The sequence below is a fragment of the Mus musculus genome, chromosome 13, assembly GCF_000001635.26.
Source record: "Mus musculus strain C57BL/6J chromosome 13, GRCm38.p6 C57BL/6J".
Taxonomy (NCBI): domain Eukaryota; kingdom Metazoa; phylum Chordata; class Mammalia; order Rodentia; family Muridae; genus Mus; species Mus musculus.
The window spans coordinates 113,752,059-113,766,848 of NC_000079.6; the positions used below are offsets into that span (position 1 = coordinate 113,752,059).

The following is a 14,790-nucleotide window of genomic DNA, read 5'->3' on the forward strand; positions in this document are numbered from 1 at the left end:
TACATGTATATATGTGCAACAAAAATAACTAAAGAAGAGATTATGAATTCAAGAAAGATGGGGGCACAAAAGGATCTGGGGAAGGGAGGGGCAGAAGTCATATAGATGAGGTGCTCATGTACAAACTTCTCAAAATATTTTAGAAAATTCATTTTTAAAAATACTGTGGGTTTTTTTTTTTGAAGAAGAAGATAGCCCAAGTCATCTACTTATAACAGTCTGCTTTTAAAATAAATAAATAAAGGGCAGTGCTCATGGCAAAGGTGAAAAAGATACAGGACATCCTGAGGTTAATGAGTGAGGAAGGAGATTTATAGATTTCTCAGGGTCTGGCACGTGCAGACACACAAGCAACTGCCTGTTTACAGTAATAGCCAAATACTGGCTTTTGTAAACACGAAAGGAAAACCGTGCAAGATATTTTTCTATGTATTTGCACTTAATATAAACCTGACTATTGTGTATAAGTTCGATTTCTTGCTTTTACTCTGCTAATCGCAGTATGAATTTTTCTTAAGCATTCTATGGTGGCACTGAGAACATTACACAGATGAACGTCATTTAAACATTCATACTTAGGTTTTTCTGTTTTGTTTCATAAGTCATTGTAATAAAAACCTTTATTCATAACTCCTAAGATAATGATACTAATGAGATTGACTTAGAAACTCTGAATGGATGATGGGTGTTGCTGATGTGGGTCCCCAGTTTCAGGTCTGAAACTATCATGTGTGCTGTCATCAACCCCACCACGGCACTGATCAGTGTTGATTTCATCCCTTCATTTAGTCAGTCATTTTTGTGGTTCTGTGGAGGATCAAACCCCGCGGGCCTCTTGCATGCTAGGCAAGCACTCTTTCCCTGAGCTATACCCCAACCTTATTCGACAAGAACACTTTTCAAGGGATAGCTTCTTTAAGTTGAAATCTTACTGGCTCCTAGTTGTTGCACCTTGGTACTAAATCTACCTTGTCAGGACAGCTTTTCTGACCTTGGTGCAAAATGGAGGATTCCCTTTTTTTATCGGGGCTTCCTCTTTTTTGCCTGATCTGAGAAGCCTGACCCCTCCCCAACCCCACTACCTCCCTGCCCCCCCCCCCATCTTCTACCTGAGGAACGTCCTTAGCAAAGTTACAGGTTCAACTTCCTGGATTATCTTTCCATGCAAATAAGGTATCCCCAGAACCTTAAGTCAAGCCTCATCAAGAGAGCTGTTTTATTAAATAATTTCTAAGAGAGCGCCCGGTGGTGGTGGCGCATGCCTTTTATCCCAGCACCTGGGAGGCAGAAGCAGGTAGATTTCTGGGTTTGAGGCCAGCCTGGTCTACAGAGTGAGTTCCAGGACAGTCAGGGCTACACAGAGAAACCCTGTCTTGAGGAAATAATAATAATAATAATAATAATAATAATAATAATAAATTTCTTTTCGTTTTGTTTTGTTTTGTTTTGTTTCAAGGCAGGTTTGTAGAAGCTACAGGGAGGGACATAGGTGGGTGTTAAGAGGGAAACAAAGGCTCCACATTGCTTTATAACTTAGTCAAAGTGCATGGCTCTGACTGTAACTGATAATCTGTACAAGTTACACTCTTGCTGTCAGCTTAACACCCGTTCTGAAATAGCAGCCCCAAAGACCCAAACTTCAACAAGCCCCTGAACCTCAGAGCTGACTGAGGATTAAATGGGAATCCAAGACGTGTGAACATAGTGCCCTTCAAGTAGGTTTTTCTCAAACTACAAAGGACCAAGTTACAGTACAGATCTCCCAGATCACTAAGCAACTGAACAGGAATTTTGTTCTTATCCCAAATCAAGCTTAGAGTAGAGGGCATCATAAACACTACAGTTTGACAAGAGTCATAAGCCAGGGTCATTAGCACGAGGCCCTACAACCAGACATATGTTTATCTGCACTGGTCCAGACTGTTTGTAAAAATCCCACAGCCTAGACCTAAGCTTCCTGAAAACTACATCTTTGTAACTCTAAAATCATAAATTTTACAATAATTCTAAAAATTATTTCTTAGCACTGAGGGAATACACACACACACACACACACACACACACACACACACACACACACACATATATATATAGAGAGAGATAGAGAGAGAGAGAGAGAGTATCCATAAATAAGCAACTGCTAAAATAATGGGGGGAAAACCCTATTCTTCAAAAATGATACTAGCTATGTGACTGGTAAAAATTGCTTTAGTTCCGTATCTCATCAACCAAATAAATATTTTACACCTTTACCCAAGTTCTACACAACAGTTAAAAAACAAAACAAGACAAACTATAAGTCACCAAGACCATCCCTAAATATTCAGATATTCTAGGCAAGTAAGATGGCTCAGGGTATAAAGATGTTTTCTATCAGGCCTGAGAACCTGTGTTAGACCTCTAGGACCAACGCTGTGGGTGAGATTGAACTGCCAAAGTTGTCCTCTGACCATTACATGGGTACCCACACATACAAATAAGTAAATAAATATCTAAAGTTTTTTTTTTAATTTATATCCCTTCATTTTTAGGGCAAAGAAATTAAATTTATATCTAGGGCCTTCATTCTGTATAGATTCCATGTAGCCAGGAAAAGGTAAGCCTTGTAAGCAACTAGTAAAATTATTGCTGTTTCTTTTTAAGACACTGTGGTTGAGTTCTTGAATGCTGTTGTTGCCACTGTTACTGTAGTTTTGCTTCTGTTTTTCAGTGGGGCAGGTTGTATGCAGGAAAACAGATTCTGTGGAGCCCACGGAATCACAACGTCATACCTGCAATCATGTTTGAGCTTCAGTTCCCACTTGAGCATAAGCAGGAACTTTGACTGTTTCAAAGAGAAGGAAGCACAAACAGAGATTCCCCCTAATGATGAGGTCGTGCAGTGTATGAGATAAAAGTCCAGTGAGTCTGAGCCCAAGTTCTTGGGTCTCCAGGGCGACCTGGAGGAACACTATAGGAATCAGACACCCTGAAATGTGTTCTCAATCCTCAAGAGGAAACCTGAACGATAGAAGGTGTAGTGACTCCTCAAATCCTCCCTTTCCTCGTCTGTAAAAGGAAATTAAAGTCCCCTCTTGGCCCCAGGGCTGTGCTGGCGCTGATTAATCATTAAGACTGACCTCATTAAGTGCTGAACTTCAGGCTAAGCAGAGAATGAAGTGTGTGCCGGTGAACTTTGAACCCATCAGAGGCACAAGGGAAGAGTGAAGACTTATTTCCTAATATCTTTTACTTACCAGTATTTCTTGTTTGGTTTTGAATATCAGACTTATTTCTTTAAACCCTAGTCTATTCCTGAGTTTCTTTGCTGGGTTCCAGGTCTAGCTCTTTCTAGATCCAGGTTTGACAAGCAAGGGATGTGGGAAGATCATGGCAGGTTTGTATGTTCATGGAGTGCCTTGTGATTCTGTAGTTGGAAGCAGCCTCTGGAGAACCCACATGTTTGGCTGCTATAAAGTTCTTCATTGCTCTGGGGCTCCAACACTCTCAGGGCCTGGAGAACCGGGTCTTGGCATAGAGTTAGCAGCCTGTATCATTGGTTGTTGGTGTCTCATTCTCCTTTGTTTCTTTCAACATGTCCCTTGCAGGAGAAATTCAAGGGTTGTTTGTTTGCTTGTTTGAAGGAATGGTATTGCAACGGTAAGAACAGGAAATTATTTAATAATGCATAGAACATCACATGTTGAGTTCTACAGCTGTGTTATGCATTTTGTCATCGCTTAATCTCACAGATCAGGGTGTTCTCTCTTTCCTCAGCTTTAATAACATTTAACGATCCCTGTACTAGTGACTTGCCTTGTTGCTGAGACAAAAATGCCCGACAGAAGCAACTTGAGGCTCTCGGTCTGAGGATACAGCCCGTCTATCACAGCAGGGAAGGAGGGTAGCAGGAACTTAGGACAGCTGTCACATTACCGGTGACAAAACAGAGAACTGCTGATCCTCAGCTGACTTCCTCCTCCCCATTCAGTCTGGTATTCAGTCAGGGTCTGTCCTCCCCCCTCCATAACCTAATCAAGCAATTAACACTCACAGACATGCCCAGAAGTCTGTTTCCATAGTAACTTTATTTTGTGTGTGTGTGTGTGAGTGTGTGTGTGTGTGTGCACGTGTGTGTGTGTGTGTGTGTGTGTGTGTGCGCCCGTGTGTGTGTGTGTGTGTGTGTGTGTGTGTGTGTGTGTGAGTGTGTGGGGTGCACATGCACCCAGAGGACAACTTTCAGGATTCAGTTCTCTGTCTCAACCAAGAAACCTTATCCTATCAAGATGGTCACAATTAACTGTCAGAATCCCTAACTTTTGGATTCTTTGGGGTAGAAGTTAGGGTGCTCCACATATCCTCCCAAGGGGTTTTACAACTAACAATTTGTGCGAGGCAACCAGTATAATAAAGAACATAGTTGACCCAGAGGCCTCAGCGCCCAGGACTCTTCCTCAAGCGTTTCTTCACATTCAGTTCCTTTTGTACTCTCAAAAGACATTTAGTCCTATTTTGTCAGCCTGTGGCAAGACCTCAGGGCATATCCTTTCTGAAAAAGAAAAACCTCCTGAAGAGAGCTGCTGGCAAATTTTCTTACATAAACCAGGAATTAGCATCTTTTTCCAGTAAAGGTTCGAGGGGTAAGTATTCCTATCTCTGTAGGTCGATGACCTCTGTTGCAGACCGTTCAACTGTGTTGCCACAGTGGGAAAGCAGTGCAACAGCAGGACATACACAAATCCGCCACATTCCTACTGACTTAGTCAGGGTTTCTATTCCTACACAAAACATCACATCCAAGAAGCAAGTTGGGGGGGGAAAGAGTTTATTCTGCTTACACTTCCACGTTGCTGTTCATCATCAAAGGAAGTCAGGACTGGAACTCAAGCAGGTCAGGAAGCAGGAGCTGATGCAGAGGCCATGGAGGGATGTTACTTACCGGCTTGCTTCCCCTGGCTTGCTCAGCTTGCTTTCTTATAGAACCCAAGACTACCAACCCAGGGATGGTCCCACCCACAAGGGGCCCTCCCTGCTTGATCATTAATTGAGAAAATGCCTTACAGCTGGATCTCATGGAGGCATTTCCTCACCTGAAGCTCCTTTCTCTGTGATAATTCCAGCTTATGTCAAGTTAACACAAAACCAGCCAGTACACCTACCAAACAGGCTTGGTTTGTCCCTGTTACTTTCCCCCCATCTCTGACCTAGGCAGTGGTGCTATTAGGACCAATCACTCTCCTACAAAATGCTTTTGAAAACATTAGCAAAAGATGTTCAGTCCTGAGTCTTAGTCACACAGGGAGGTAAAATATCCTTCAAAATATATCCATCCTGGTATTTCCTAAAGGCCACTCCACATTTACCGCACAAACATACATCACACATTTGACTGAAGTGTCATGAACTCATGAAAGTTTAGTGTAGTGTTAGCCATTAGTGTGCACTCGAGGAAGCAGATAAAGTCTTGAATCTGCTGTCTGAAGCAAAAGTATATGGTGGAGTTTATAAGATAAGGAACTGATGAGGGTTGGGCTTAAAAGGAGGTTGAGATGTGACACTTTTTGTCTAAGAGTAAACTATATAACTGATACATAACAATAAACACATAACTGACGTTTATCCCAATAACTCCTTTTATCTTAATCATAGTACAAGGAGTCTATCTTGCCTAAAAGAGATAACAAGGTTCATTTCAAAAAATCATCTTAAAGATGAAAGACTGTTGCCTTTTTCCTAGTTTTGAGCAAAGGTCTTTCCAAAATGCCGGTTTTCTGTAAGTGCTGGTTGTTGGCTGAGAGATGCTAAGCTTGCTTTGCTGTGGTCTCCTGCTTGTTGCCAGCTAACTAACTGTCACCCTGAGTCAAACCGGAACACAGATGGTGCACTCAGATTAAAGTCATTCTGAGGGGTCAGCAGAGTTTGGGGAGTCTCTAGGGAGTAGAACGTTAAGATGAGGGTGGGAAAGTAGGGGGTTAAAATGGGTGGTGGTAGTGAAATTGTGTCTTTTGTAGGCCCCCAAAATACAATGCTGGGCCCAGCAGTCCTAAGATACAGACAGTCTCGGAGGAAACAGTAGTCTTCAGTCATGGGTCAACCTGACAGTTGTCAACTTAATGCTTGGTCCTGTCCATAGCTGGGAAGTCAGCTTGCCAGGATCCCTGTCCCAGGACAAATTCAGTAAGAATTAGTATGCAGAGGAACTCACTTGAGATTTGCAAGAAAGAACACGACTTTTTAAAGATCATGTGTGTGTGTGGACTAGACACTGTGATGGACAGACAGACAGGCAGACAGACAGACAGATGTAGATGAAGCTGGTGGGTTCTGCTATTTCTCTCTTTCCCTACTCTGTCTTCACCTCTTTCCTTTTTCAGGGTTCATGCCACTCAGCCTCCAGTCCAGCTTCAGGCCCATGGCAGTGGTGGTTTCTACAGACTTCATTCCAATCTCCTATCTATGTGTTTCACTCAACCACCAAGCATACCAGAACGCACCAACTTGCCTGACTCAGAAACCCTGGTGTCCTATGAACTAGCTGAAGACACTTTCACTACTTCTCCAAATGTTTGACTCTGCTGGAAACCTTTCCAGGCTGGAGCTGCCCACATTTTGGCTGAGGGAGGTTATCATCTTCTGTTTCAGTAGCTCCTTTCTCCTTGAATTTATTTTTATTTATTTACTTTGTTGGCTAGCAGTCCTCTTCTCCTAACGGACCTCCAAGCACTCAGCCTTGTAGGGAAGGAAGCAGAGGCTCTGATTCTACTCCACTCTATAGATCTTTCCATTTGCTAAGTAAAGAGACCTCTTAGTTCAGATCGTCCAGGTCAGCTACAGGGTTGGGGGCAGAGAATTGGTTCAGGGTAATAGAGAGCCCAAAGAGAAAAGGAAAGGTCTCTGGCTGAACTTCTAAGAAAACCAGAGAAATTACAACTTCATGAGTTAGATACATGGCTCAGTACTTTCAGCACACTTCCTGATCTTCCAGAGGATCGATCTCCCAGCACCTAGGTTAAGCATCTTACAACTGCCTGTAACTTCAGCTCCAGGGGATCTGATATCCTCTTCTGATCCCCACAAGCACCCACATATGGTAAGTAGGGCTCGACAGATGTGAAGTGTGATGCCTTCCTTGTAGTTGGTGTAAGAGCTGTGGATACCATGCTCTGCTCCCTTCCTCTGCAGCAACATCTGTGGAAACATGTGTTGGTACAGTAGAGTTCCCAGATGAAAGCTCTCCAAAGAGCTGAAGACAGCCGCACTGCCTGCCGGGCATAGCGTTCCCTCCTTCCCTTGCTTCCCTCATATAGAGCTCTGGATGCAATGAGACCAGCAATTCCTACTTGCTCCTTCAACGGAAGGGAGGTAACCAGGCTCTTGCCAGCTCTGGTTCTGTTTGGAACCTTACACTTAACCCCTGAAATCTGCACTTCCTGAACTCTCCTCTTTCTTCTGTATATTATTTGTGCTTTCCATCAAGAATCTGACTGACAGCATGTTTGCTGAGTGTGAAATGAGCCTAAGGAAAGAATAAGCTGGCTCCCACATGCATAAAATAATTCACCCAGGAAGTAAATATCAGCTTTCAAAGCAGTGTTCTAAGATCATCGTCTAAACAGCCACTCAAAGCACACAAAAGATCCTCTATTCCAGCACAATGGACGTTCAATGCTTATAGTGATCTCTTGTTTGCTTGTTCAATAGCCTTATGGAAATAGTTTGCTTCATTCTAATTGGTATTCTTTCCTTAAATATTCCCTTATGTGTTTACCTTTATGTTTGGAAGAATTAGTAACTAACACAAGCTAAGAATGGGGGCTGTAGGCTCTCCTTTAAAAGGAGCCAATCTACAGACTTCTCCCAGAAGGCTTGAGATTTGCGAGGCTTGTTGTTGAGTACATATGCATGAGTAGAGCGACCAGAAAGATAGAAGTAAGGGTAAAGAAAGCAGAATGGCCAACGGCATGAAGAAAACCAACACCAGTGTATGCAATTCCCAATCTACTAGCTGATTCTTTCTGTCTGCATACAACCTTTAAGCCTCTCCTCCAGTGGGAGTGACTTACTTCTGTAGGAGAGATTACATGTATTTATCGTCATTGTTCCTTTCTATTTTCTTTTAGCTTTTCAGTTCAATGACAATTTTTCAATATCCGAAAGAACGTTGCACTTCCTTGTATCTTTAAGTTTCTGATCAAATTCGCCACAAATGAATTCTTGGCAGTGAGAAGACATCATTCGGAAGGCTTTCGTGCACTAACAGTTTTAGGTAGATTTCCAATGTGCCCACCCATCGCCTTGATTTCTTAACGGGAATGTAAAGGATCCCACTCTGTTCTTACCTGGCTGCTGGGTCAACAAGGCACAAACATTAGCTTTGACTTTATCCCTCATAGGAAATAAGTGGCGATTCATTAAAGTTTCCATTTCTAAAATTACAGTGAAAAAAATCCTTTTGTTTCAGATAGTTGGACTTCTTCACTTGTGATTTTCCTGTTTTGTGGGAGCTGAGGATCTGAAGACTCCAGGCTTGGACAGTGTCTTAGTCAGTGTTTTATTGCTATGGACAGATGCTATGACTACAGCAATTCTTTTTTTTTTTTCTTAATTTTTAAAGAAAATATATTTCTTACACAAGACAATCCAAACTGATGCAAAATATTTATTCCACATTAGTTATTTTATACCCTCAACAGACTCGTGGTAACCACATCTTTTAAATCTGTAAATAATGTTATCAAAATAAACTTAATCTTTGAAATCTCACAAAAATTCATATTTTACAATCCACCCTGAATATCAAGGCTGCAAGAATAACATTTCCTATATCCAAATATTTTACAGCTGTACTCCCCCCCCCCAAAAAAAAAGGAGAAAAAAAAATCAAAAACAACCACATATGCTTGGTTAAGGGCTAAGTTACCCCAGCAGCCAAAAATAAAATAAAATATTCAAATTATTAGCATTAATTTAATACAATTATAACTTCAATAGTCACTTTGTCATTGACAATGATTGCTTGAGCACAGGGGTGAGTCCCCAAGGGCTGGTAGTGGAAGCTGTTGAGCAGAGCAGCATCGCCTCCTTGCATCTTTGCCCTTATAGCTCCTACTTGTGCACAGCCCCACAGTGTGTGTGTGCTTAAAAACATCCCACCACACAAATGTCTATTAAGCAGGTAACAGGGAAGAAAACAAAAGCTAAGCAAGACAATTACTCTCTCTTTGGGATATGATTATTTCCCTGGTGCTCGAAGCATCCAACAACCTAAGCAAAGGAAAAGAACACTATATTCTCTAAACACAAGGCTGCGCTCAGCGGCGCAGGTCACTGTGAGCATTTGTCTTTCTACTTCCAGGCATCATCGTCTGCCGTCTCTCCGCTGCTTGTCTCCGTGTCTGAGTCCTCACACTCCGCAATGCAAGTGCTGTCTCCACGGGGAGAACAGCTGCAGCTACGGTTTTGTATCTTTCCAAACCCATGTCTTCGTAGCTGCTCTGTTCTCACGTGGAACTCCTTGAGCGTATCCCATTGCTGTGAGTGGAAGGCAACTCTCATCATTTTCAGGGTATTCCTGCCATCCCATTGCTTTTAATAACCTGTGCTCTGCTCCCAGAGAGTGTGACAGAACCTCCCCTTCCTCTACCATGGGTAGAGAAAGACCGTTCTGAAGACAACCTTGTTCTCCATTTTCCTTTGGTTCGGATGTGTGGCTGCCCTCCAATCTTAGCCCCTCCAGCTTGTCACAGTCTCTACTTTCTGAGCAGTCTCCATTTCGTTCATCCTTCAGAGTCTTCGGGAACTCACTCTTCCTGTCCGTGGTTCGTGGGGTCAGTTTGGTCAGGCGAGGGGAGCTGATCTCAATTGGAGGGGTGGTCCCGGAGGGACTCTCTTTGGGAGAGCGGAGACCTGCACCAGCAGCCAGTACCACTGGTTTAGCAACAGAAATTGGATTGGTAAAAGCAGACTCCCGGCTTGAGCAAAGTGATCCAGATTTGTGCTCCATTCTGTTAGCTTTCCGGGCGTTGGGCTTGGAGGGAGGTGGTGCAGGCTTAGGAACCAAGTTCTTATAGACACTTGGGGCCATTGTTGACACTTGACTACAGCAATTCTCATAAAAGAGAACTTGCTTACATTCAGCGGTTTAGTTCATTATCGTCACAGTGGGAAGCATGGCGGTATGGAGGCAGACCTGATGCTGTAGAGATAGCTCAGAGGTCTATATCCAGATAGGCAGCAGGGAAAGGCAGAAATGCTGGGCCTGGCTTGAGCAATTGAAACCCTAAAGATCATCTTCAGTGACATACCTCCTCCAACAAGGCCACACCTCCTCCAACAAGGCCAAACCTCCTAATCCCTGTCAAATGTGGCTATCGCTCCCTAATGACCAAGTATACAAATCTATGAGCCAATGGGGGCTATTTCTGTTCAAACCACTACACACAGCAAACACTTTCTCTACTGAGCCATCTTCCCAGCCTCCAAAAATTATCATCACCCCTGCAGTCTCCTAACTTCTAACACTTGGGCGTTTTGTTGGGCTAGGATCCTGACAGAAACTATTTCCTGTGATCTCTCTTACAAGCCCGTATCTCCCATACAATTTTACTCATCATAAATGTAGAAACAAGTGCCCCCAAAGCGTTGAGTAACACAATCAGGGAGACCGCATTATCATGCTAATTCAATGTTAGAACTAATACCTATCTTTCCCCTAATCTTCGAGGATTTAGCTTCCTAGAGAGCCTGCACGTGTGCTATGACAACCTAAAATGAAAGGCTTACTGTAGACAGTGGTATGAAAGACGAGAAAACTCTAGAACTGTAGTCTCCCCTCCCCCAGCCTGAAACCTGCTTGCTCAGGGGTGGAGCTTCCCGCTCAATCTTTCTGCCACACCCACTGCTGAAACCTGCCGCTTTGCTATTCCGAAGCTATCACGTGACCTGCTACTGGACCTCAAGATTATTTGGCGGGAATTGGGCCCCTCCCCCTTCCTTTATAACGGAGTGCCAAAATAGTAAGAATTGAACCTTGAACAGAGAGCTTTGTCTTGGTTCCTTCCTTATCTCACGTAGCCCAGCCCCTCTTCTCTTCCAGGTTTCCAAAATGCCTTTCCAGGCTAGAACCCAGGTTGTGATCTACTGGCCAGACACAACATAGAACACTGCGTATCCCAGATCTTTTAAGCAGGACCAGGCTGAGTCGCCTACAGCAACTCAGTACCCCTCAGTATTAGCTAACTGCAGCAACAACTTGAGTATGGCCCTAGCCAATCAGATTCAACTCTGTCTAGATAAAGCAGTGTCTCATCACGCCACACTCAGGATAAAGCAAATACCTAATGGTAACCAATTAGACTAAAGTCACTTCCTTCTCTGTTTATAAATACTGCAAGGGGGAGCCCTCTGAACTCCCGATTCTGAGTTTCTTGGGAGGAAAGAATCATTCACTCACCTTTTGCCTAAAACGTCTGATTTCATTTAGCTAACGTATTAATTTCAGCAAGCGGAAACCTCACCTTTGTACTTACTTTTCTCCTCTGGGTGCTCCTGGAGAGGACTTCTTCAATACATTTCTTGCATAACATTTCTGTTCTCAACCAATGTTCAGTCTATCCTAGCTGGCCTTTGGGATGTTTCAAGTTACAAGCCATCTGACGCCAGACTCTGCCTATGCAATTGGCAGAGAACACTTCAGTCCCATCAGCCAGGTTAGCTGGGACATCATCAACACTTTAAACACCTTCCTCCATCTTGTTAAACTGTAATTTTATGAGTCTTTTCCGTAGAGATGTACTCACTATGTGGAGATATATCTAACTTTTCTATTGCAATTCATTTAGGGCTTTAAATATGTATTGTTTTATTAGCTTCTGGTTTTATATGTTTATTATTTACAGGGCCAGTTGAATACTTCTATCATGATTAACCTAACACTATTTTCTAAATCTATCAACTTAGCAGCTTGAATCACTCTATCACATTTTAATCCATACATCATTCTTGAGTCTGTCTTCTGAATTTTATTTTTTACTGATTTTGTAAAGCTGTGACAGTTTCAAAATTGGTGTCTTCTTATGTCCACTATCCAGAACCTCCACTCTTTCCACCCCTTTCCTACTGGTACTAAGGATTATATTAGTATAAGAATTCAAGGGGAATGGCAGGAAGACCCTTACAACTGTCCAAGGGATTGCTGATGATTACGATAAAAAGAAATGAGCGAATGTGTTTAAGAAGAAAAATATGGAGTATTATTATATTATTATATTATAGTAATCTATTATACTATGTTACTCCATTTCTATTTTAGATAAACTTCAGTCAATTAAAAAAGCTGAAGAATTATTGTGTACTTCTGGTATGATTTTATGCATATTGTGCTTCTGTTTATATCTTGGGCATATTGTCTAGGATCTCATTATTCCATTGTTGAATATATAAGGCTTGGCCCCAGTCACTGAACCACCGCCAAAGACTCCCCCTTGAGCCCCCTTGCTTCTGATGCTCCATCCCACCCTGACCCCACATTCTCCCTCATTCACAGGCCGTTTCCACTGAGGAAAAGAAATCCTAGCGTATGTCCACTATCCAGAACCTCCACTCTTTCCACCCCTTTCCTACTGGCACTAAGGATTATATTAGTATAAGAATTCAAGGGGAATGGCAGGAAGAGCCTTACAACTGTCCAAGGGATTGCTGATGGTTACGATAAAAAGAAACTAGTGAAGGCGTTTAAGAAGAAATTTGCCTGCAATGGTACCGTAATTGAGCATCCAGAATATGGAGAAGTACTTCAGCTACAGGGTGACCAGCCCAAGAACATATGCCAGCTCCTGATAGAGACTGGGCTGGCTGAGGACGATCAGCTGAAGGGTCATGGCTTTAAGAGCTTGTGGCTCTCTGAAGCTTAAGTGAGGATTTCCTTGCAACAAGTAAAATTTCCCTTCTGTCCCTGTCACAAGTTTAAAAACCTGTGAGCTTGTATAATGTAATTATTTGGGGTCTTCTTTTAACTTGGACTAGTATAACTCCTTCATGAAATAAACTGAAAAGAGCCCTGGGGGGGGGGGGGGAAGGTTCTTCAAATACATTGCTCAGTTCCTCTTGCATTAAAACCATTTGGAAAAAAATGGCATGTTGCAATATTGAAGAATTCCTTAAAAGCACCTATTCTCCCTTAGTTTATCTTAATACTTTTTATTATTTTCAGTAAAGTTGCAGTTTCATTATTCTTTATATCCTAAACATATCCTTAGATCATATTCTTATTTACAGTTACTGGAACAACTGCTTTTTTTCACGATTACTGTTATATGTAAAAGAGCTATTATTGCTTGAGATCTTAAGTCTGCTGTCCACAAAACTATTGTTAATAAACAATTTTCAATCAGGTTGTTCATTTAACTTAAACGTTCCATAAATGTAGCCAGTGTGTTTCCAGGTGCTAAGAAAAATCTACAGAAAGTTTTGAGAGTAAGTCTAATAATCTCCTCATTAAGAGTCTCTGGGATCTCCAGCGAGGCATTGGAGACAGCAGTGTGAGCCTGACCTCAAACATTATGCACTTGTACTCGTGCCAGCTGGCTTCTGTTTGGATTGATCAATCAGTGAGAGCAGATGTTTAAGTTGTTAGGTTTTGAACACCACCTGTATTTCCATCTACAGATTGACTCTCACTCAAATATGCAATGTACCACACTGTTCTCAGGTCCTAAGGGTATTTAATGAACCATCAAAAAAAAAAAAATAAAAAAAAAAAAAAAAAAAGAACATTTTCTTTAAGAAGAGAACAAACACTTAATAGATTGCTTGTGAGCCAGTGCTCTGAATGCATCATTTCATATGCACAACTTTTCTTTCCCTTGAGACTGTTTACAAACCTGTATACTGTGTGCCCAGTTTTCAACTTAGAGTATGAAAATGGAGAGAGACAGATGACAATTAGGGTACTGACTTAGTTAGTGTTTTACTGCTCTGAACATTTAACTGGGGCTGGCTTACAGGTTCAGAGGTTCAGTCCATTATCATCAAGGCAGGAATATGGCAGCATCCAGGCAGGCATGGTACAGGAGAAGCTGAGAGTTCTACATCTTCATCTGAAGGCTACTAGGAATGGACTCCGGGCAGCTAGGATGAGAAACTTAAAGCCCATGTCCACTGTAACACACTTCCTCCAACAAGGCCACACCTACTCCAACAACTTCAAATAGTGCCACTCCCTGGGCCAAGCATATACAAACCATCACAGGTACTGTGTGCAGGTAGAACACGGTGACATAAAGGCTTCTAAGAGGGTATCTAACCTAGTTCTGGAGCCTCAGAAAACTTTCAGGATATGAATTGGAAATTAAAATGTAAAGAGAAACTAGAGATACAATAAAGTTAGCAATAAAAGACAGTTTTCCTTCTTAGCATCGGATAAAGTCAAACCAGAAAGTAGGGTAATAAGATTTCTGTTTCCTCAGTTTCCAGATTAATAATGGCCTTTGATCTTAGATGTTGTTAAGAATTTAGCTGGATGTCCTAACAAGACCTCTGCTTGTGCTCACTTTCTAGGATTCAATGAAAACCCTGGCTACACATTATTTTGTTACATAATGTATCACTTGTTTTCACTCAAGTGTTTGATTATTATATTTTATGTATAGCAAGAGTTGAAGGTGGCAGAAGCAGAGAGCTGTGTGGTAAAATCAGTACAGAAGGATTTTATGTGGAATGACTCGTGTTACTCAGATTTTCAATCACTTCGAGAAGTATTCTTTGTAACAGAGCTGTGCCCACACACAAGTCTGTTTGCTGTTCTTATGTAAC

At 42.1% G+C, this 14,790-nt stretch overlaps 1 pseudogene; it reads right to left on the reverse strand.

Annotated features, from left to right (window-relative positions):
• Positions 1-9,128: 9,128 nt before the first annotated feature.
• Gm6343 (predicted gene 6343) lies at positions 9,129-10,074 on the reverse strand (annotated as a pseudogene).